We start from the raw sequence: 24,123 nt of genomic DNA on the forward strand, positions 1-24,123 counted from the left end.
TTCACTTGCAGCTGTGTATTGCTGACAGGGGACCTGCCTGCCTTTATTGTGAGGAATTGCGCTTGAACCTCACTTACAGCCGTGCATTGCTGACAGTGGCCCTGCTTGTGTGCCTTTCTTGTGGCGATGTGTGCTTGCAATAAACTTTACAGATGTGCATTGCTGACAGTGGCCCTGCCTGGATGCCTTTCTTCTGGGGAGTTGTGCTTGCAGTTTGCTTCCAGCTGTGCATTGCTGTCAGTGGCCCTGCCTGGATGCTTTTCTTGTAGGGAGTTGCGGTTGGACTTCGCTTACAGCTGTGCATTGGTGATAGTGGGCCTGCTGGATGCCTTTCATGTGGGAAGTGGCACATGCACTTCACTTACAGCTGTGTATTGCACACAGTGCTCCTGCCTGGGTGCCATTCTTGTGGGGACCTGCTCTTGCGCTTCAGTTAAAACTGTGCATTGGTGATGGTGGCCATGCCTCGATGGCTTTCTTGTGGGGAGTTGTGCTTACATTTAACCTGCTGCTCTGCTTTGCTGACAGTGGCCCTGCCTGGATGCCTTTCTTGTGGGGTGTTGTACTTGCACTTCACTTGCAGCTGCGCATTGCTACCAGGGGCCCTGCCTGGTTGCCTTACTTGTGGGGAATTGCGCTTCCACTTCGCTTGTATTGCTGACAAGGGCCCTGCCTGGATGTCTTTCTTGTGGGGAGTTGGTCTTGCACTTCACTTGCAGCTGTATATTGCTGACAGGGGCCCTGCCTGCCTTTCCTGTGAGGAGTTGCGCCTGCACCTCGCTTACAGCTGTGCATTGCAGACAGTGGCCCTGCCTGTGTGCCTTTCTTGTCGCGATTTGTGCTTGCAATTAACTTTACAGATATGCATTGTTGACAGTGGCCCTGCCTGGATGCCTTTCTTGTGGGGAGTTGCGGTTGGACTTCACTTACAGCTGTGTATTGCTAACAGTGCTCCTGCCTGGGTGCAATTCTTTTGGGGAGTTGCTCTTGCACGTCGATTAAAACTGTGCATTGGTGACGGTGGCGCTGCCTCAATGCCTTTCTTGGGGTGAGGTGTGCTTACATTTAACCTGCAGCTGGGCATTGCTGTCAGTGGCCCTGTCTGGGTGCCTTTCTTGTAGAGAGTTTTGCTTGCACTTTGCTTAAAGCTGTGCATTGCTGACATTGGCCCTGCCTGTATGCATTTCTTGTGGGGAGTTGCACTTACACCTTGCTTACAGCTGTGCATTGCTGTCAGTGACCCTGCCTGGATGTTTTTCTTGTGGGGAGTTGCGGTTGGACTTCGCTTACAGCTGTGCATCGGTGATAGTGGACCTGTTGGATGCCTTTCATCTGGGAAGTGCCACATGCACTTCACTTACAGCTGTGTATTGCACACAGTGCTCCTAACTGGGTGCCATTCTTGTGGGGACTTGCTCTTGTGCTTCAGTTAAAACTGTGCATTGCTGACAGTGGCCCTGCCTGGATGCCTTTCTTGTGGGGAGTTGTACTTGCACTTTGCTTACAGCTGTGCATTGCTACCAGGGCCCTGCCTGGTTGCCTTACTTGTGGGGAATTGTGCTTCCACTTCGCTTGTATTGCTGACAAGGGCCCTGCCTGAATGCCTTTCTTGTGGGGAGTTGGTCTGGCACTTCACTTGCAGCTGTATATTGCTGACAGGGGCCCTGCCTGCCTTTCCTGTGAGGAGTTGCGCCTGCACCTCGCTTACAGCTGTGCATTGCAGGCAGTGGCCCTGATGTGTGCCTTTCTTGTCGCGATTTGTGCTTGCAATTAACTTTACAGATATGCATTGTTGACAGTGGCCCTGCCTGGATGACTTTCTTGTATGAAGTGGCACTTGCACTTCACTTATAGCTGTGTATTGCTAACAGTGCTCCTGCCTGGGTGCAATTCTTGTGGGGAGTTGCTCTTGCACTTCGATTAAAACTGTGCATTGGTGACGGTGGCGCTGCCTCAATGCCTTTCTTGGGGTGAGGTGTGCTTACATTTAACCTGCAGCTGGGCATTGCTGTCAGTGGCCCTGTCTGGGTGCCTTTCTTGTAGAGAGTTTTGCTTGCACTTTGCTTACAGCTGTGCATTTTTGACATTGGCCCTGCCTGTATGCATTTCTTGTGGGGAGTTGTGCTTGCACATGGCTTACAGCTTTACATTCCTGACATTGGCACTGCCTGTACGCATTTCTTGTGGGGGGCTGCACTTGCACTTCGCTTACAGCTGTGCATTGCTGACAGCAGCCCTGCCTGGATACCCTTCTTTTGAGGAGTTGTGCTTGCACGTCCCTTGCAGCTGTACATTGCTGGCTCAGGCCCTGCCTGGGTGCCTTTCTTATGGAAAGTTTTGCTTGCCCTTTTTTTTACAGCTGTGCATTGCTGAGAGTTGCCATGCCTGGATCCCTTTCTTGTGAGGAGTTGCGCTTGCACATGGCTTACAGCTTTAGATTCCTGACAGTGGCCCTGCCTGGATCCCTTTCTTGTGGGGAGTTGTGCTTGTACATGGCTTACAGCTGTGCATTGCTGACAGTGGCCCTGCCTGGATCCCTTTCTTGTGGGGAGTTGTGCTTGTACATGGCTTACAGCTGTGCATTGCTGACAGTGGCCCTGCCTGGATCCCTTTCTTGTGAGGAGTTGTGCTTGGATTGCACTTCCCTTGCAGCTGTGCATTGCTAACCGTGCAGCAGGGCCATTTTCATCGCTTGTGGTGAGCAGTGTTTGTGGTGGAATGCCTAGTCTGTAATTTGTCGTGTGGTTTGCGTATGACACCTTCTTTGATAACTAACACGGACTGTATTATTATGGGAGACACACCACAAACTAGGATAGGGATTAAACCGCCTCTCTGCCGCCAGACAGAGGAGAGCAGGAATCAAGCAATGCATTGTATCGAAGGGGACGGATTGGATAAGCTCTTGATGCTCACAAAAGTCTCCAAGAAGACAGCAATGCCCGCCAGAGCTGCCCGGCTCCAAGCAATTGGCACAGGGATTCAAACACCTCTAGGACTGGATAGCTGTTGGCACAATGATACATGGCCATGACCACCAGAGGCTGAAGGCTTAGAATGCTAGCACAGGGATAAAGCGCTGGACACCTCTAGTCCTGCATGACTTGGGCAGTTGGCACAGGGATAAAGCGCTGGACACCTCTAGTCCTGCATGACTTGGGCAGTTGGCACAGGGATACAGAGCTGGACACCTCTAGTCCTGCATGACTTGGGCAGTTGGCACAGGGATAACGAGCTGGACACCTCTAGTCCTGCATCACTTGGGCAGTTGGCACAGGGATACAGAGCTGGGCACCTCTAGTCCTGCATGACTTGGGCAGTTGGCACAGGGTTAAAGAGCTGGACACCTCTAGTCCTGCATGACTTGGGCAGATAGCACAGGGATGCTGACCTAGTCCCATCCGTGACTGGAAGGTCTTAGCAATGTGCTAGATGTATAGCCCACCTTTTACTGTAAGGGCTGGATGGCTAAGGAGAGCGGGGAGCTTTGTCTGCTCCTAGTGCGAGGATGCAATGGTCAGGGCTATGATATGAAAGTTGGTTGGGGAGGTGTGGCATTCTGATGTTTGATGTTTGTTGAGAGGGGTTTTCACTCGCCTTAGTTTGTTGTGTTTTGAGCATAGACTTTGACTACGTCAGTGTGGGGGAGTGGTCAGCGGAGACCCCGATGGACATTTGGGAAAAGCATCGAGAGGGGCCATGCTGACATCTTGGCAGGGCTTCGGTAGGGTAATTGTGAGAAGTCCTGGGGCACCTTAGACTGGTATCCCTGGCAACGGAAAGTGTGCAGGGCCTAGTGCTGAATCCCAGTGGGGGAAATCTGGTGAAGACACAAGGCAGCAGAAAACAGTGATTACCCAGTCGAGATTGGAGGGGAATTGCTCCAGGTTAAAAATCACAGAAGGGACACCGAGGTTCCAAATCACAGCTGGGCAACATCACAGTTGGGCAGAATTACAGCAGGGCAAAATCACAGCTGGGCAAATGGCAGTGAGGCACATTGGAGGAAAATCACAGCATGTCAAAACTGCAGTGGGAACCTGGGAGCAAAATCACAGCAGAGCCAAATTACAGTGGTGCACCTGTGAACAAAAACCTAGCTGGGCACCTAGGAGTTTATCACAGTGGTGGAAGTCGCCTGGGAGCAAAATCCCAGTGTGGGTAAATAGCGATAATAGAAACATGGAATCAGTGACATGTTCATCCTAAGTCTCCACAGAAGGGTGGGCTTAGAGTGCACATGCCTGAAATTGGCCCATATGCGATTTTTATGTTTTAAAAAAACTTCCCTGAAACCGAAAAAATAATTTCAGTTTTTAAAATTAAAATTCACATCCTCTTCCCAAAGCAGAAAGGGGGTATACATTGAAATAAGGAAAACTACTACAAAAAATATTTTTTTTGTTCTTTTTTTTCACAACTCAGGCAGAGCCTAAACTTGGTGATATTTTGGGGTTCATTTCTCCTTGCTGCTGTTCTCTCTACCACGTGTGATTCTGGCATTTGAGGTTTACTGATATTCGCAATGAGGAAAACAAACACACACAACCTGGGTGAATGAAAGACGCACACTGGTACCACAGGGACATATATATGTTCACATGTTGGCCAGAGTGGCTTAGGAGGATTGATAGACGATATAGAGCAAGGTTGTCCAACATATGGCCCACGGGCCACAATGCGGCCCTCCGAGCCATTTCATGTGGCCCGCGAGGCCGAACAGACAAAGGAAATCCCACATTTTTTTTACATTTATTTGCAGGCCACAGGCCCGGTTTATTTATTTATTTATTTGTTCGATGTTCGTCGGGTCCCTGGACCCGACAAATATCGAACAAATAAACAAATGAACTGGACCGTGCATGGCAGAGCATTGTTACTGCCTCTGGTTCCCCCTGAAAGGGGACACCAGAGGCAGTTACAGGCCCGGTGCATTTTTTTTATGCATGTTTGTCGGGTCCGTAGACCCGAATTCTGGGCCGTGGCAGGGGACTGTTACTGCCTCTGGTGCCCCCTTGCCTGGAAGGTGGCACCAGAGGCAGTTACAGGCCTGGTGCATTTTTAGACTTTGCCAACTTTGCACCAGACCGGCAGATGAACTTAACTGGTCTGCTGTTAAATCTCAGTTACCAGTTTAATGATATCCACTACACTACAGAATAATTACTCATTTTAATATAGCCAATATGATAGCTCAGAGGGTTGAGCGCTCACTGCTGCGATGTGTGTGTGATCTGCATATTCGAATCCCTGCAAGGCCATCTTAGCCTTTCATCCTTCTTAGGTTGATAAATGAGTACCAACACAGGTTGGGTGATATTGTATGCATATTTGTTCTATAAAAAAGAGCTTTGGTGAAAGTGCTATAATATAACATATTATCATTTGGCCTTGTACGTCTGCTGCCACTCATAGTAATTTGACAATAGGGATCTATACACACAGATATTAATGAAACATATGGTGATCCATTCTTGTATGAAATGTGTTCAATGTTTGTTGGGTCCTTGGACCAGGGTAATTTTATTTCTGGGCCATAGCGAAGGACTGTTACTGCCTCTGGTGCCCCCTGGACCAATCACCTATGGTAGCAGACATACAGGCTGCAATGGATCTAGTTGCAGCTCACTAATTGTGCCCCCTGCTCCTCATGAACCGCCATAGTTGGTCAATCTAGTGGTGTCATCAGGAATCAAACTTAGAAGGGGCACAGAGGGGGCCAAAGGCAAAAGTAGGGGACATGGTCAACATAGATACAGAATATTTACTTGGCAACACTGGTCAAAACTATTAGGCAGCATCAATCATGCTTTGTACAGGACAATGCTGGCCTAAATTGGGAACAACCAGCATAGACATGTTGCTACAGAGGCATATTTTGGGCACAACCAGCATGCCAATGTGTTACATCAGTGACAGTGCTGTTTTACAACACTGTGGACACATTGATCATTAAAATGTGTTGTGTTCTACAATGTTCTTGTCTGCTGTTTGTGACCTGGAATGTACATGTTCCCCTTTAGAACGGATTGTAAACTTATGGCTTTTTGGCCAGTTTTCCTGCTGTAAAATGCACCATTTCAGCCCCATATTTGGAAATAAAATCTTCCCCCAAGCCCTCCCTAGATCGTTATAGCTCCCTCGCTACGCTCGGTCGCCCCCACTGTTTCAGAAAAATATCAACACATACACACTGGTGGAAGAAATCACAAGAAACTAACCTTTGATCACTGCCCCTGACACCCAAAGCTATCTTTGGGACTGCATGGCTATCACTGCCTGTGATGCTATTGTGTCAAAGGTCACACTCCATCGATTTTGAATATACTGCTTTGGGTAAGGGTGTTGACTTTTGGCTCGCCGGCCCACCGGGTGACAAAAAGTTAATGCTTCGGCCCCACATTCAAAAAGGTTGGACAAGCCTGATATAGAGCCTGTCCCCCACGCCAGGGTTGCACAAGGACGGTCAAGGACATTGACACAGAATCTTCAAGCCTGTCACTAATAGCATGCAGTGGATCAGGAGTCTGGCTCAGGCATGCAGAGGCTGCCATCTCTAGAAATGGGAGGGACACGGGGGGTGATGTAGGGAGGGCCACAGGGAAATGACACAGGGACCTATAGTCTGTCCCTTCTGGACCTTGTACTGTCAGGCATACAAAGCCTGCCATCTCCAGAAATGGGAGAGCCATAGGGAGATGACACAGGGACCTATAATCTGTCCCTTCTAGACCATGAACTGTCGTGTATACAGAGGCTGTCGTCTCTAGAACTGGGAGGCCCCCGTGGAGTTGGCGCAGGGACCTATAGTCTGTCCCTTCTGGACCTTGTACTGTCAGGCATACAGAGCCTGCCATCTCCAGAAATGGGAGAGCCACAGGGAGAAGACACAGGGACATATAGTCTGTCCCTTCTAGACCTTGTACTGTCGTGCATACAGAGGCTGCCATCTCTAGAAATGGGACGGCCACAGGGAAATGACACAGTGACCTATAGTCTGTCCCTTCTAGACCTTGTACTGTCGTGCATACAGAGGCTGCCATTTCCAGAAATGGGAGAGCCATAGGGAGATGACACAGGGACCTATAATCTGTCCCTTCTAGACCATGAACTGTCGTGTATACAGAGGCTGTCGTCTCTAGAACTGGGAGGCCCCCGTGGAGTTGGCGCAGGGACCTATAGTCTGTCCCTTCTGGACCTTGTACTGTCAGGCATACAGAGCCTGCCATCTCCAGAAATGGGAGAGCCACAGGGAGAAGACACAGGGACATATAGTCTGTCCCTTCTAGACCTTGTACTGTCGTGCATACAGAGGCTGCCATCTCTAGAAATGGGACGGCCACAGGGAAATGACACAGTGACCTATAGTCTGTCCCTTCTAGACCTTGTACTGTCGTGCATACAGAGGCTGCCATCTCTAGAACTGCGAAGCCCACGAGGAGATGACGCAGGGACCTATAGTCTGTCCCTTCTACCCTTGTATTGTCAAGCATGCAGAGCCTGCCATCTCTAGATCTGAGAGGGCCATGGGGAAATGACGCAGGGACCTAAAGTCTGTCCCTTCTGGACCTTGTACTGTCAGGCATACAGAGCCTGCCATCTCTAGATCTGGAAGGGCCATGAAGAAATGACGCAGGGACCTATAGTCTGTCCCTTCTGGACCTTGTACTGTCAGGCATACAGAGGCTGCCATCTCTAGGACTGCGAGGCCCCTGGGGAGATGACGCAGGGACCTATAATCTGTCCCTTCTAGACCATGAACTGTCGTGTATACAGAGGCTGTCGTCTCTAGAACTGGGAGGCCCCCATGGAGTTGGCGCAGGGACCTATAGTCTGTCCCTTCTGGACCTTGTACTGTCAGGCATACAGAGCCTGCCATCTCCAGAAATGGGAGAGCCACAGGGAGAAAACACAGGGACATATAGTCTGTCCCTTCTAGACCTTGTACTGTCGTGCATACAGAGGCTGCCATCTCTAGAAATGGGACGGCCACAGGGAAATGACGCAGTGACCTATAGTCTGTCCCTTCTAGACCTTGTACTGTCGTGCATACAGAGGCTGCCATCTCTAGAACTGCGAAGCCCACGTGGAGATGACGCAGGGACCTATAGTCTGTCCCTTCTACCCTTGTATTGTCAAGCATGCAGAGCCTGCCATCTCTAGATCTGGGAGGGCCTTGGGGAAATGATGCAGGGACCTAAAGTCTGTCCCTTCTGGACCTTGTACTGTCAGGCATACAGAGCCTGCCATCTCTAGATCTGGGAGGGCCATGAGGAAATGACGCAGGGACCTATAGTCTGTCCCTTCTGGACCTTGACTGTCAGGCATACAGAGGCTGCCATCTCTAGGACTGCGAGGCCCCCGGGGAGATGACGCAGGGACCTATAGTCTGTCCCTTCTACCCTTGCACTGTCAGGCATGCAGAGCCTGCCATCTCTAGATCTGGGAGGGCCATAGGGAAATAATGCAGGGACCTATAGTCTGTCCCTTCTAGACCTTGTACTGTCGTGTATACAGAGGCTGCCATCTCTAGAACTGCGAGGCCCCCGGGGAGATGACGCAGGGACCTATAGTCTGTCCCTTCTACCCTTGCACTGTCAGGCATGCAGAGCCTGCCATCTCTAGATCTGGGAGGGCCATAGGGAAATGACGCAGGGACATATAGTCTGTCCCTTCTAGACTTTGTACTGTCAAGAATTTGGCACAGGAATACAGACAGACATGATAACATGTATGCAGGCTCGTGCACAGCATGCTAATGTGGGCCTCCTTTTGGGTGAAAGTGGGCCCATGTTTTGACCAGAATCGGCCCGTCTGATGAGTTACTTCACGGTGCAGCTAGTCGCTTTGTCCAGTCTTACTGAACAAATAAACTGCACAATTTGCTACATTTACCAAAGAACTCCCTCTTGGATACTACTCAAACAGGTTGCCACAAAACAAATGAATTTCCATTTGGGAATGAGCCCAGCGGGTCAGAAGATTCCCAGAGGCGGGAACAGAGTCCAGAACCTGCCACAGCCTGGTCCGGATCACAGCCTGGTCTGATGGGCTCAGCTACATGTAGATAAATAGAGAGATGTATGGAAAGCCTGATCCTTTCGGCCTGGGTGGGGCCAGAGATGCGTAGCTTCACATCGCCGCACATCTCTGGGGCCCGCTGGAATCAGGGGATAGACACAGTGCAAAGAGCCTTGTGCTGATATCTCTTGATGTGCTACTATGTGTATACACAGGCACAGCTGTGCTGAGGCACCTGAACCCGTCCTTCATACCACCAACAATCATTTCAGAAGAGGGCCCACACTCCATCAATGCCACTCATTAATCGATTACTGGATCCCACGCACCTCATATTGGCATGTCAGAGCGGATTGACCCATAGGGCAAAAGACAAGGTCCGAAAAGGCTACACTGACGTGCCAGTGTGGAGCCATTTTCTGGCCAGTGTCGGCCACTTAAATGATGCACTGCGCAACAAAGATGGTTATTTAACACATCTTACTGGCTCATTATGTCGTAGAATTCACCATGGACGAACACAATTCCCAAAAATGCGCCACCACCTCCTCTGCTACTAAAACAATCTCGTGGAAAGTCGCAAAACGTGCTTCAGGATTTGGGCCACGGGCCACTTTTATTGATGATGCCCAGGATTATTTTGTATCCTGGTCTGACCCTGCCAGCTTAACTGCAGCAAAGATTTAAACAAAATACCAGCCTTTTCTCCTAAATTGCAAGCTAAAAAAGCTCACTTATGTAATACAAATAGGATTTCGTATTTCCTTAGGCTATAGGGAGGATCTGCTTTCTGGCAGTATGCATGGGGGTAAGCGCGTGCCCAGAGACCGCGCTCTCACAAGCACTGCGGGCATGAGCCAGAGGGATATTGTAAATTCTCCTATGCCCTAAAACTGCTTCCGGACTCTTCCTAGATGTTCATGCCGACCGGGGTCACCAAATGCCTGGGCTTGTTATTGTAGGTGAGTTATGTTGGAGTGTGTTTTTGTGTAGTTTGGCTAGCCAGCCCACGGGGGTGTAGTACAAGGGAAGTGTGTAGGCGGGGAGAGGGAGCGGGGTTAATACATTGGGTACTCTCAAAGTTCTTCTAGATGGCTAATCTTCGTGATTCTTTGTGATTGAGAGTAAACTGCCAGACACCTCAGGTCAAATGCAACCAGGGTTTCCAACAGTAGAAAGCGGTCTTCTTGGGTGGGGAGTCAGGCAATTGCCGCCCAAAAAACTCTTTCAAGAAGCAATTTATTCCACCCGAAACCATCCAAACTGTGAATTTGTGAACCAGTATAAATGTAGCACTTCATTATTAATTTTTAAGGCTTCATTTTTAACGAAATCTTTTGACCTGTCACTGCCATGGCAACATTTCTTTATATTGTTTTGGTAGGATTTGCCACCGGGTTTTTTCAGTAATTTTTTACAAAAGAATGACATCGAACAAACTCATTGAAAATATAGTGGGGGGGGGGGGGTTCGGTAAGGGGATAAAACGGGCAGGGAGGGGGTTGTCGAAAAATTGACATCGAAAAAAACAGACGGCAAAAGGACATTGAACCTGTATTGCCCATCGATGCCATTTGCATGGGCACCAGGTGATCTGTTAGATCTGGAAGTGAGTGGGTGGGTTTGGTTGGTTGGGAAGAGATGGACGGGCAAGACTGCAGTGCTTTCTGTTCAGGTTGCTGTTAGCAAGTAGCCTGACCTCTGGGTGTTTGCAAGCTTTCTTGGGGGGAAATGTAAGAGGCATTGAGAGCTTGGCGTCCGATGCTCATAGTGTCTGCCCGTGTATTGGCCAGGCGGCTGAATATTAGGTCTACGTTTGTGATGTTCAAAGTCTGGGCAGAGTGTCTTTTTTAAAAGCTGTGTACACATGGCCGGTTTGCATATGCGTGTTGTAAGATGGAGAGAAATTGAGGGTTAGTCAAAAGTTGGGGAGTGTTCTAATGGGAAGGGTGGAGACTGGTTACCATGGATTACTTCTTATCTTGAATCAAAACTAGAGCTGGGCTAGAGCCTGGTGGGGCTCGAGCCAACCCGTGTCAAAATATGGCCTCTACCCTCACACCCTCTTTGGGTCACTAGCTGCCCACAGCAGAGGCCAGCCGCGAGTCCCACCTGCTACCCACAGCAACTGGGAAAAATACAAAATGTTTATTTTAAAAATGCGTCTCTGAAGTGTGAGCAGGTACAACAGTGCTATTGCATGACTTCCTGTCTGGTTTTGATTGGGTGGAGCGGGACAGGGAGTCAAGCATTTCCTTTGATTTTCTGCTGTGGCGTTGGGAGAGCGCAGCAGCGACTGCGGGCAAATTTGAAGCATGTTGCTTCATAGGATAAGTGCTTTCACGCCCCTGCTCTGGCCCCATGGCCCCACCAGGCCACCCTCCACCTTTCTCTCCCCGCTCCTCTTATCACCATCCATAAAATACCAGCGCAAGCACCCAGCACCAACAGCGCCTTTTCTCAACTCTTGTCCCTTTTCTCACCCCAATGCCTTTTAGCCCCTTTCCTCACCCCAGATCCATTTCTTGCCCTATGACACTTTTATGCTCTTTTCTTACCCTTACCCCCTTTGCACCCTTTTCTCACCCAGACACTTTTTGCACCCCCCCCCCGCCAAATCCTCTAATCCCCCTTTCTTGCCCCCAGACACTTTTTTGTATCCCTTTTGTTGCCCCCCACCCCCAGTCTCCTTTTAGCCCATTATTCAGCTCACCAGCCCCTGGCACAGAATCCCTGAAAGCCAGGCCAGGCGCCTTGGCTCACAACTCACCACAGCTTAACACATGAATGGGAGATCAGAACTGCAAGAAGAGGCTGAGAGGGAGGGGTGCAGCCCGATAGAGTCCCAGGCCTGGCACACAAGATGAGGGTTGCCAACACACTATCCACACCGCTCCTCCCGACCACAAAAAGGTGCCCTGGGCCGATGCGCCCATCTCAAGACCGGGTTCAGACTCTCGTCATCACATATTCGTGTTGTCCTCCTATTAGTTTGGTGACTATCTTTGAACATTGCCGTGCACTGCTACCTGGCATGCCTTTGCATTCCAGGAGTCCAGGGCGGACAGAATGTTCTGGAAGCTGCAGTGTTGCAATGATTTCTCGGTCTGGCTTTTTAATAAAGGCTACTAGGCGTCCAGCTTGGGAAGCAGCAGCGCAACTTCATGCATTCCATTTAGTTTGCATTGGGCATGTGTGTTATCATGACCCAAATGCGTCACCGATGCCCGCATCCGGGTTAAACATCACGTGATCATGACCTGCACCAGGGCCGTGCCATGACGGGTATTTCCTTCTACTACTCAGTTTGAATCACCATCCGCGAGCTTGAAAACATAGCTGGGCACTGTCATGCCTGAATTATTTATGAGTATGCTGCAAAATGTTGGAACCAGTGCACAGCCTCGGGGGACACCACTCCCATATCCGTTCCAAGGCACATGACAAATAACGCTGAATGTTGCCTTAGTTTTGATATGGGTTCCAACACATGCCGAATGCATTTTTTTTTAATGAAGATATATTCTGATGGGGAGCATGTATGCTGCTTCGCTGTTGCAGGCCACTTGATAAAGGGACAAGATGGTCCAGAAACATGCTGTCAATTTCACTTTTGAATTTTCAAATCATGAAATCGAATACACATCCAATAATAGCAGGAGTAATCCGCTCGCTGTGCTAATTTCGACTGCAGACAGAGCGTAATTAACAATTAACCCAGGTGTTGGAGTTGATGAACGGAGTAGCATTGGACTGGATGATAGCTGGCAGCCCTTAGAAGCTGGCGGAACCGGGGAGGAAGCGCTGCATAGCATCGTGATATTATGGGGGGGGGTGGACTATTATGCGTGCCCAGTGTGCACTATGAACAATCCTATGCATTGCATACATGTGTGCCACGCCCTCCCTGTCCCATCCCCATCCCCATCCCATATCTCTCTGGCATCACTTTCCCTTCACCCCCCACACCCCACTCTCCCCCTCCCGGGCCTGACATGCAGCAATAAAACCCTCGGTAATGGGAGCAGTGCGGGCCTTTTTGTTCTCGCTGCTCAGGGCTTGACAGGCGTGTGCCGACAGGCCGGCCGGAGACTGTCTCTGAAAACAGGTTTTTGTCCCAGGATGCAGTTAAATAGCTCGGGAGGGGTTTGAGGTTTTGTGCCAGGAACCGTGATGAAGGCTGCCCAAGGGGCGCGTTGTCACACCGCAGCCCCAGCACCCTCGGGCCTGGATCAGACCGTTCCCCTAATTCTGCATTTCTTGGGGTGGGATGGGTGTGAGGGGCGGGAGGGTGGCAGAGTACCGCTGGAATCCTGTGCCCGGTATGCCTATTTGAACTCAAGTTTCTTTCATGCTGGCTCCGCTTCTCGAGGCCCGAGGGGACGCAGGGCTGAGAAGGGCTGAGAAGGAGATACTCCGTGGCCGATGTGCACCTCTGTAGCAAGGGATCATGGGAATGCTTGCAATCAACCAGGAAGTCCGATTTAGGGTATTTACTGGAAGGTAGTGCACAACCACCCCTAGACGAGTGAGATTTCTTTAAACAGTTGCTCATTAAATATTCGAGACATGAAATCAGTATCCCGTGGTTTCAACGATGGAAATTACTTCGAAGTAATTTACTTCGAAGTGACTACTTCGAAATTACTTCGAAATTACTTTTAACTATATATGTAGTTGTGGCTTAAGGGGTGGCAAGGGGTTGGGGGGGGGGGGGCGTCCGAGTTAGTGTTAATAGTGAAGGGATATCGGGGCACACATTTTTTTAAAAAATCGACGTATCATTTCCAAGTACTCACTTTGAAGTAAATTACCTAAAAGTAATTTTTTGGGGTACAATGACATGGATCCCAGGAAATTGTTTATTTAATGGATTGAGTTTTTAAGTTTTTATTGATTTTACCAACCCACATTCTTTAAATGAAAATCCCCGGCCTACCCGCCCATTCGGTTCTAGGTACAGCCTAGGACTACAGTAGTAGTGCAAGCTTCGCTGAAACAGGGGCAGTGGGAGCCACACTGACACAAACACAGAGCCAGTGCAGTGTAGGGAGCAGCAGTGCAAGCTTTGCTGAAACAGGGACAGTAGAAGCAACACTGACACAAACACAGAGCTGGTGTAGCATGGGCAGAGGCAGTGCAAGCTTCACTGAAACATCAGCAGTGGAAGCAACACTGACACAAACACAGAGCCAGTGCAGTTTAGGGAGCAGCAGTGCAACCTTTGCTGAAACAGGGACGGTAGAAGCAACACTGACACAAACACAGAGCCAGTGCAGCATGGGTAGAGGCAGTGCAAGCTTCGCTGAAACAGGGGAAGCATAAGCAACACTGACGCAAACACCGAGCCAGTGCAGCATGGACAGCAGCAGTGCAAGTTTTGCTGAAGTAGCAGCCAGGCAATAATATTTCACAGGAGCGCAGTACAGGCTCAGTGCACACACACACACACACACCAGGTGCAATGGTGCAGTATGAGCAGCAGGCAGCAGCAGTGCCATCAACACACAGACAAACACAGAGCCAGTGCAGTGTAGGGAGCAGCAGTGCAAGCTTTGCTGAAACAGGGACAGTGGAAGCCACACTGGCACAAACACAGAGCTACTGCAGCATGGGTAGAGGCAGTGCAAGCTTCGCTGAAACAGGGGCAGTAGAAGCAACACTGACACAAACACAGAGCCAGTGCAGTGTAGGGAGCAGCAGTGCAAGCGTCACTGAAACAGCAGCAGTGGAAGCAACACTGACACAAATGCAGAGCCAGTGCAGCATGGGTAGAGGCAGTGCAAGCTTTGCTGAAACAGGGGCAGTAAGCCACACTGGCACAAACACAGAGCCAGTGCAGCACGAACAGCAGCAGTGCAAGTATTGCTGAAGTAGCAGCCAGGCAACAATATTTCACAGGAGCGCAGTACGGGCTCAGTGCACACACACACACACACCAGGTGCAATGGTGCAGTATGAGCAGCAGGCAGCAGCAGTGCCAGCAACACTCAGACAAACACAGAGGTAGTGCAGCGTAGGGAGCAGGAGTGCAAGCTTCGCTGTAACAGGGGCACTGGAAGTCACACTGACACAAACACAGAGCCAGTGCAGCATGGGCAGAGGCAGTGCAAGCTTCACTGAAACAGCAGCAGTGGAAGCAACACTAACACAATCACAGAGCCAGTGCAGCATGGGCAGAGGCAGTGCAAGCTTCACTGAAACAGCAGCAGTGGAAGCAACACTAACACAAACACAGAGCCAGTGCAGCATGGGTAGAGGCAGTGCAAGCTTTTCCTAAAAAGCAGCAGTGGAAGCAACACTAACACAAACACAGAGCCAGTGCAGCATGGGCAGAGGCAGTGCAAGCTTCACTGAAACAGCAGCAGTGGAAGCAACACTAACACAAACACAGAGCCAGTGCAGCATGGGTAGAGGCAGTGCAAGCTTTTCCTAAAAAGCAGCAGTGCAAGCAGCACTAACACAAACACAAACACAGAGCCAGTGCAGCATGGGTAGAGGCAGTGCAAGCTTTTCCTAAAAAGCAGCAGTGGAAGCAACACTGAAACAAACACAGCAGCTTTGCTGAAGTAGCAGCCAGGCAAGAATACTTCACAGGAGCGCAATACAGGCTCAGTGCCTACACACACACACAGCAGGTGCAATGGTGCAACATGAGCAGCAAGCAGAAACCGTGTAGCAGTACTCAGACAAACAAAGAGCCAGTGCAGAAGGTGCAGCAGCACTGCAAGCTTTGCTGAAGTAGCATCCAGGCAAGAATCCTTAACATGAGCGCAGTACAGGCTCAGTGCGCACACACACAGCAGGTGCAATGGTGCAGCATGAGCAGCAGGCAGCAGCAGTGTAGCAACACTCAGACAAACACAGAGCCAGTGCAGCATGGAGAGCAGCAGTGTACGCTTTCCTTGAAAACAGAACAGGTGCAGCACCACCAGTACAAGCATTACCCATTCAAACAGCACAAGTGCAACATGGGACAGGCAGCATTAGCATACCACAAACAAACAAGGAACAGGTGCAGCGTAGGCTGCTGCAGTGCAGGAAAAGCACACAAACACACACACACAGGGCCCGATTCATGGAATTATTTGCACATAAAATAGGGTACTTGCACGTGCAACTGTGCGCAAATCCGCCTTTGTCGATTCATGAAATCACAGTACTTTTCCTGGACTTGCATGGAGTTTGCGCTAGCTCTCGGCACATCTGTTCATGCTATTGAGGGCCTTTCGAGAGTCTACATGCAGAGCATGGGCATGGCTTGCGCAGAGGGCTGGGAGGGGGCCGAATACCAAAATGGGAAAGAACGTGTGAAAAAGTGGGCGTTCTGAGGGATGGCCTGCAGGTAGTCCCACGCACCCCCACAATTGCACGGCACAAGACGTATTCAGGATTCGATCGTGCAACCTCACGGCCGGGAAATAGCCACGGAAGTCCTTCATACGATCTGCCACCCGAAGGCAGGCATACGTACACTTGCGTGTGGGATTTGCAGTGCAGAGGTGGGATTGCATGTTGGATTTTGGGGTGCGTGTACTGAACCAGGGTTCCGATGTAACTTAGGGGTAGGAATGGTTTACGGGGGTTCGCACGCATATTTTTCCGAGTTACGATTTTTCATACACAGGTTGTCAGGGTGCTGGGAACAGTTACAGCAGGGTCCCTGAAATGCAGGTTTGCTTGCGGGGAACCCCACTTACTGTTTGAAGGGTGTGTGTATTCACGCCGGAGGGAGCACGCTAAGGTAGCTGATCTGGCTGTTTCTGCTTTGCGTATGGGTGTGTTGGGGGGTGTTCCGGCCGCGACTTGTGAATACGGTTACTTTGCACAACCAATTCCACGACTATGCAGGGGCACACATTTTTTATTCTGCGCGCAGGCTCACACAGAGTCCTTCTAGGCGCGCGGGATTTCTGTGCACATTTCCATGAATCGGGCCCACAGACTCAATTGCGCGCACATACATACACAGAACGCATACCTGTGCAGCTATAGGCATCAAGCAGCAGCAGTGGAAGCAACAATCATACACAGAACAGGTGCAGCAGCACCAGTAGAAGCATTCCTCACACAAACACATAACAGGTGCAAGTGAAACAAGGGACAGAGCAGCTCTGGCTTCCCTCTCACAAACAAGGAACAGGTGCAGTGTTGGCTGCAGCGGTGCAAGCATCCCTCACGCACCCTCATACACTGCTAGACTTCCCTGCTTCTGCTTTGGGTCGCAGGAGTGAACAGTAAAGCCAAGCTATAAAAAAGGCAATGGAGAACAAATGAGGGTGGTACATTTCAATTGTGCTTTAAAATAATGACGTTAATGATAGATAAACGATAATCCCTGCAAATTAGTAGGGCTACCTGGTTGGGAGCGCGGGGGCGTAACAGGCAACTTGGTGCCTTGTTCTGCTGCCGAAGAGGATGCAAGCTTTCCAGGGGCAGGGTAGCTGGTGGGAGGCGGGAACATTACCATCTAAGGGGGGCCAAGAAGGGTGACAGCGTCGCCTCCTCCACAGTGATCCCACCGCTGTCCCGCGCCACCCGGAGCAGCCGGATCTTTGTTGGGCTTCCCACCCTCTCTACATTCTGTATTTGCAGGTGAATATATCCAACCTTGGGTGCTGCTGGGGGATCAGGGACCTCGCTGACTGGGGGTTGATGGGAAGAATAATCAAGTATGGGGTCAAAACAGTGCAACAGAATCAGTTTATTTTCATCTGTTCATGCTCTAGTGGCTGCTTATAGCTTTTCTTTCGGTGTTCATGGATCTCTGGGCGCTAACTCTGGGTTAATTCCTCCAGGATTGGGTCGTGGTGGACATTTTGTCCTCAATTAAGCGGCCTGATGTCTGAATTCATGGTCCGCTGCAGCTCCTCAGGCTCGAACCTCAAAGACTTCCTTGTGGGAGCCATCTCATGTGTGTACGTTATGCAATGTTATTGACAAATATATTGCTTTCCACTGTCATTTCCTGGGACTCTACGCGCTCTAGCATATCTCAAAAAAGGGGGTCAGGGATGCTTAGCGGAGAGAGAGAGAGAGAGGGAAAATTCAAGTTTTGCTGTTGTGCTGATTCACACAGTTCAAAGGTGCCTGGGACTATATGGGTGTCTGCTTATAGGTGGATTGTGTTCAGGGTATTGAGGTATCAGTGTCTAGAGGGGAACCTCATAAGCCTGCGATGCATGGATGCATTGGCCAGTAATGTGATATACTCGTTGGCCGGAGAGGTGTAACATTATGTCTGTAGGAAGGTGTATTGAATTGCCTTGTGAGGGTGACTTACTTTATATGGACACTTTACTGGTTTGGAAAATTGACCTTGAACGTTTTAGTATGGGGAGTGGCCAGTGGAGTCTCTGATGGACGTTTGGGGCATGTACCCGGTGTGGCTTTGATGACCTCCTGATGGTCATTCTAGGCCCACTTTGGTGGGCTGGTATCCCGGGTAATGGACAGCACTGAATCATAGTGGGAAAAGATGTGAAGACATGCAAGAGCAAGTATCATTGGGTAGTGAGTAAGCAGAACAATTAACTCTTTCCAGGGGATACAGCTCCGTTGAGGCACCCAGGAGTACCACACGGCAGAGTGTGTGTGGGTCCCCTTGGAGTAAGCAGAGTAGGCCAGAACCATAGTCAGACATGGCCATCTGGGAGTAAGGACATAGTCTCCACTTACGAGTGATATTATGTTTGATACATTACAGTGGGACAACACTTGCAGTGGGCCTGGGAGGACTCCCCTGTGACTCCCCGCAGCCTTGTGTTGAGATCCTCGCTGTGGCCTCTTCACAAGCAGCCCTGAATATAATTGGAATAATTGGTTATTTATAACATCCAGAGGTTTCTAAGCGCGGACACAGGGAACGAACGTGTGTTGCTCCGCATTGTCTTGCTTCCAAGGCAAGCACGTTGCCCCTTAGCTATGTGCTATAAGGTAACATAATGCTTCAGGTAGGGCCCAGGTGGAGTTACTTGATGGTATTTTTGGGTGAGTGCGAAGGGATTGGTGCCATCCTGAGGCTGGTTCTTTATGCGTTCTAAATGGCTGGTCATTCATGAGCCAACCCAGGTTAACCTCTGTAAGCATGTCTTGTTAGTATGTTGGCTTGTTGCCTTTGGTTCAGTGCCAACTGCTGGAGTTGGATCTTAATGGTGATGCCTTGGTTGATTTTGTGTTGTTTAAGAGTCATGTCTTGAATATTTTCCAGACGGTAAAGTGATCCTGGATGAAGTGAAATCTGATTGGAAGTGAGTTCCAAAGCTTCACTGTGATGCTGAAGTAGGCCGCTCCTCTGTATCTCTTTCTGGGGTACCACTGGATTTTTAAGAGTGTGCCGTTGCTGGATCTCAGAGTTCTCGTTGGGCGGTATGGGTTAATTTTCCCTTGTATGACTTCATCTACAAAGCCTGAAAGAGCCCAGTGGGTGGTGCAGAGGGATTAAATCTATGTTTCTCCTGAGTGCTAACCAGCGGAGCATTCTTACAGCTCCATTGATTTGGTCTCTCATGTCCAATGTCTGTAACAGTCTTCGACCTGTATTGTGGGTACCTTGTAGTTTCTGTAGATGTTACGGACCGCTACAATATACGCTGTTGACATAGTCAATTCTGGATCAAATCACTGACGTGAGTTGTGGAAGGGGGGCCCCGGGGAGGTTTTGGGCGCTGCACCCGGCCAGCGAGTCGGGGGGGGGGGGGGGGATAGATTGTCCCTCCTTAGGAGTTATATACTGGGGTCGGCGAAGGTCAGGGTGGCACACAGCATTTTGGCCTGATTGAGCACAGATAGAAAGAGCACTTCTTGGCCACAGTGTTGATTTGTGGTTCCAGTGTTAGTCAGCTGTCCAACGCAATCCCTAAATTCTTGACTTTTTTTGTGATGTCTGGGCACGCGCCCATCTTCACAGACCTTGCGAGTGTTGCCTGTGTGGTAGCACTGGCAGGGAAAACCATGTTCTCCCTTGTAGAGAAGATTTGATATGATATGATATTTATAACGCGCTTAATACCTAGAGGCTTCTAAGCACGGACCCGGGGATCGAACCTGTGTTGCTCTGTGTCATCTTGCTTCCAAGGCAGCACGTTGCCGTTGAGCTATCCTCCCGAGAGGATTTGCTCGGGGAACCTGATAGTTTGCCCCACCCTTTGGGAGCACATACCTATATAGGTGGCCTTAGGAGCGATTAGAGAAACCAGCAGATGTTCCTTGGGGGAACTGGGACTATGGAATGTGCAACGGTGCTTATGTGAGGGGGCTCATTACAGCGCGAGGCGTGTCTGCCTGGATGCCTTTTAAGTCCACGGCTCCTGAGCTTCAGGGCGCACGAGCCTGACAGGCCAAGTCGGCCGTTGCAGTGAGAATCGGACACAATTGTTTGTTTAAACCCGGAAATAATAAATGAAGAAGTCGTTTTCTGAACTCGCGTCTCTAAAAATACACGCATCCAACTGGCACCTACTAAAAATATTGCTGTAACTTCAACTAACAAAGAAAATATAAAAAGACCCAAAAAAGTAATATCGAAAATATTTCTTGTCATTTCCAATGTGTTATCAAACAATTTCAAGAATACATTTTTTCCACAATTTCAATCTTCATATGATACTTCTTAATTCTTCAATTAAGTAGGACCATGTTACAAATCACAAAACGCGTTTCGAATATTTTTCTATACTTCATCAGGAGGCAGTCCAACTATTTTAATTCCTACAAACCAATACAAATATGTTTGACTAATTATCCACCAAACTGGAAAATATTCAAAAGTAATAACACACGCTCCACTAACCTAACCTCTTCTCAAAATGATGAGATCCTCTGTGATACTGATGGTTTGAGAAAGTTGGTAACCCTATCAAAGAATATTAATAATTGTGAATGAGATTATCATAGTTACCTCATGCATCAGATTATAGACACATTTAGTAAATAATACTCACGGAAAGATGGTATTGGTCAACACCCCAGTGACATTTCAATGTAGGGTGCATCTTTGTAGGTGACTAGAGGACCAATGTAGTTCCCTATAATAACAGCAACAATATAATTACCCACCATATAAGACAATATGAATCTCTCTTGATAAATACATCAGAACGCTTTCAACAATTACCTTCATAAGGGTCTGATACTCTGAACAATATGCCATACCACAGTAGACCAGTATCTTCCGTTACTATATGCTGGAATGCCCTACTAGAGTACACCAAAGCAACACACACTGCCATGGCCATCCACCAGGTTTTCCTAACATACAGACATGACAATACTATTCTAACATACATCACATATCTGTGATATGGGACACTGTATTGCATGCAGTGGTCGAAGTGAGCGGGAACAGTCAGGAGCGGTGCTCCTCTACTTTTTTAAATTAAGTTTTACAGCTATACTTTTATTTTAAAAAGAAACCGTTCCGGAACGGTTTTGTTTTAAAATAACAGTGTAGAAAGAAGTTGAAACTTGCACTTTCAGTGCAATGCACTGAACATTCCCTTAAACAGCAGGCAAATGTGTTTCGGGGTTTGTATTGTGTGTGGGAGGGGTGGGGTAATGGGGTTTGTGAGGAGCTGGGCAGGCTAGCAGGGAACATAGTTCCACTACTTCTTTTCTTACACTTCGACCACTGATTGCACACAATGCCGGGTACCCCATAATGAAAGCTAATGTACACAATCTACCATGATGTGACACTCTGCTGTGCCATCCATGGACTCCTGCACCACAATTCCTATATGGTACCCAACAAACCTCACGGTACCTACACAACAATGATGCTAGCTAAAGCAGACTACTGCTGCGTTACCTACGATAGCATGCTACCCTACACTGCAGTATCAGTATGCCAGGTACCACAATCCAATAACAGAGGACACAAGCAAAGCACCCTGCCATACACCACAATACCACGCTGCCTTCAGCACAATAGCATGCTACCTACATTAAAACGCTAGGCTGCCATTACCAGAATGCCACACTACCACTTGAGCAGCATTGCAGAAGATGTCTGTCTTTGGGTATGTGTGCACAAGATTGTAGCTGCTTCTGTTATGCCTCCAAGGATTGTGATCTACACTACATGTTCATCTCTAGATCTGCCCTTGAGATAGATTGTTTTAATAACTTTTTCTATTGTGTGTTTTTCTACTTTCACAAAATCAAAAAAATGTATTAAAATCATCAAATGGGAGGTGAGGATTTTGCTCGCTCCCTAGTATGAATTAACTTTGTCATTTTTTAGCTAGTGTTGTTCGGATGATTGCCACGTTGAATGTTGTATGGGTTGAATGCTGCACTATGAATGGGTTGTGTGATGGACTAATTTTTAGCCATGTTTTATATGTACCTCCATTGTTGTGATATGAAATAACATGTTCTTTAAAGCACTGTGTCATTAATTGATCAATTGTCAAATGCTTGTATCATGACTAAATAAAATTGATTCAATTTGTAAGCAACACAGTTTTGCTCTCTGGACAATCTTTCCGGATCTCTGTGGTACAATAATACTCTGGTCCAGAGTATAGAGTTTCCCTGCTCTCTTCTGTTTTCGCTGCTTCTGTTATGGGCATATTGTTGACTCTTGAGAGTCTTCCCTGGGTTAGTCTGACATTTGTTTGTGTGGTGCAGCCAGTGTATGATCGGTGGAGACTGAATTAAACAGCAAGCTAAGGTTCCTGGGTGTAAATAGCCCTGGCACTGGAGTGGCAGAGAGTGCAGGCGTACTCTGGCACAGCTGTGTGCAGTTCTCAGTACTGGAATAGCCATAGGAGCTGCAGCCCTGCTCCACCATTGCAGCCATTGCAGCACTGTGTGTTGGCCCCAGTGTTAGAATTACAGGAGTGTTGCAGGTCAGGATTGGTGATCGTTGGCAGGGCTGTGCAAAGGGCACATCTTTAGGTTCGACAGTTAGGTGGTGCTTGTGCACCACTTAAAAGCCAAAACTATTACATTGGAGTACAGCTTGGAGGGAGATGTACTGTGAGGAGGGACACACGTCGTGTGGTTGTTCTTATGTTATTTACTTACCCATTGACGGCCTGTGGCCATTCTAATCCCTATGGCCATTCCCGCCGGCTACCTGCCCCTCCCCACCCAAAACACACATCCCTGGGATCTCTCTGGGATAACTCTATCAAGCAGTAACATCACACGTTCTTCTGATACTGATATTTCTAAGCAGTCTGCTGAACCGTAAATGAGTAAATGAGCTACTGTTGTAATAAAAATGTCTTAACCAAGTGTGCCTTCAGCCACTTGATGCTTGTGTGTTCCTTGCACTGAAGCTTTGTTAAAGACAAGCATTGACAAACACAACGTTGTTGGTTTGTATACTCGTATTAGAAAGGCATTTGCCAGGCACTGCTTTCATATGCCTATGCAATCCCACCCTTTTCCAGCTGTTGACATTTTATGGCCACGTAGTACTGTGCCTGGCAAATGCTAATCCCATGTCTGCACAGAAATCCATACTATTGGTTTTGCCAAAGCGTGTTGGTTTCGTAGGTGACAGTGGGGTTGTACTAACCTGTCTGTGCAGGTCCCCAGCTCGTGTATCACAAAGGATGGTACATTTCAGAATTGGGGTGCAATGGCAGGACCCGTGCAGTAATGAATGTTAAAACATCCTGTATTCTGAAGGCTGAGCATTGGACCTTGTTTCCTGCTCTGACTTGTGCGGTTGGGGGAGGGCGGCAAGAAGGGTGGGCCCGCCTCGGGGCGGCCCGCATAACCTGCCCACACAATGCCGGCTCCAGCCAGTATTATCTGTCTGCTTTTTACAGCGATAGGCGATTGGCTCCAATTATGTGTGAAGTGTGCACAGTCCTCCCACCTCAGCCGCTCTTTAGTCCCTGCTGACAGTAGTTTTATCAGCGCGATAAGAGCCCCCATGCTCCTGGGAACCTCGGGCACCCCCCTGCCGAGTGAAGTGAAAGGTGAGGCCCTGGTGTACTTGTCCACACACGCCACGTGATGGCCATCTCGCGGAGAAGAACACGGCTTCCTCTAACCTTTGACCCTCCCTCGCTTCCTGCAGCGGGAGGCGGGCGCTAGATGCGGGGAACTGAGAGCCACGCCCGTCATTCACTCAGGAGCGCA

General features: G+C 49.0%; 1 protein-coding gene across 1 annotated transcript in view; it reads left to right on the forward strand.

The window, feature by feature from the left end:
* FAT2 (FAT atypical cadherin 2) overlaps window positions 1-24,123 on the forward strand; it is a 262,307-nt gene that overhangs the window by 12,853 nt on the left and 225,331 nt on the right. The gene's annotated exons all lie outside the window — the stretch shown is intronic.

Source organism: Ambystoma mexicanum, chromosome 3q (genome assembly GCF_040938575.1).
Source record: "Ambystoma mexicanum isolate Mex_15411 chromosome 3q, UKY_AmexF1_1, whole genome shotgun sequence".
Taxonomy (NCBI): domain Eukaryota; kingdom Metazoa; phylum Chordata; class Amphibia; order Caudata; family Ambystomatidae; genus Ambystoma; species Ambystoma mexicanum.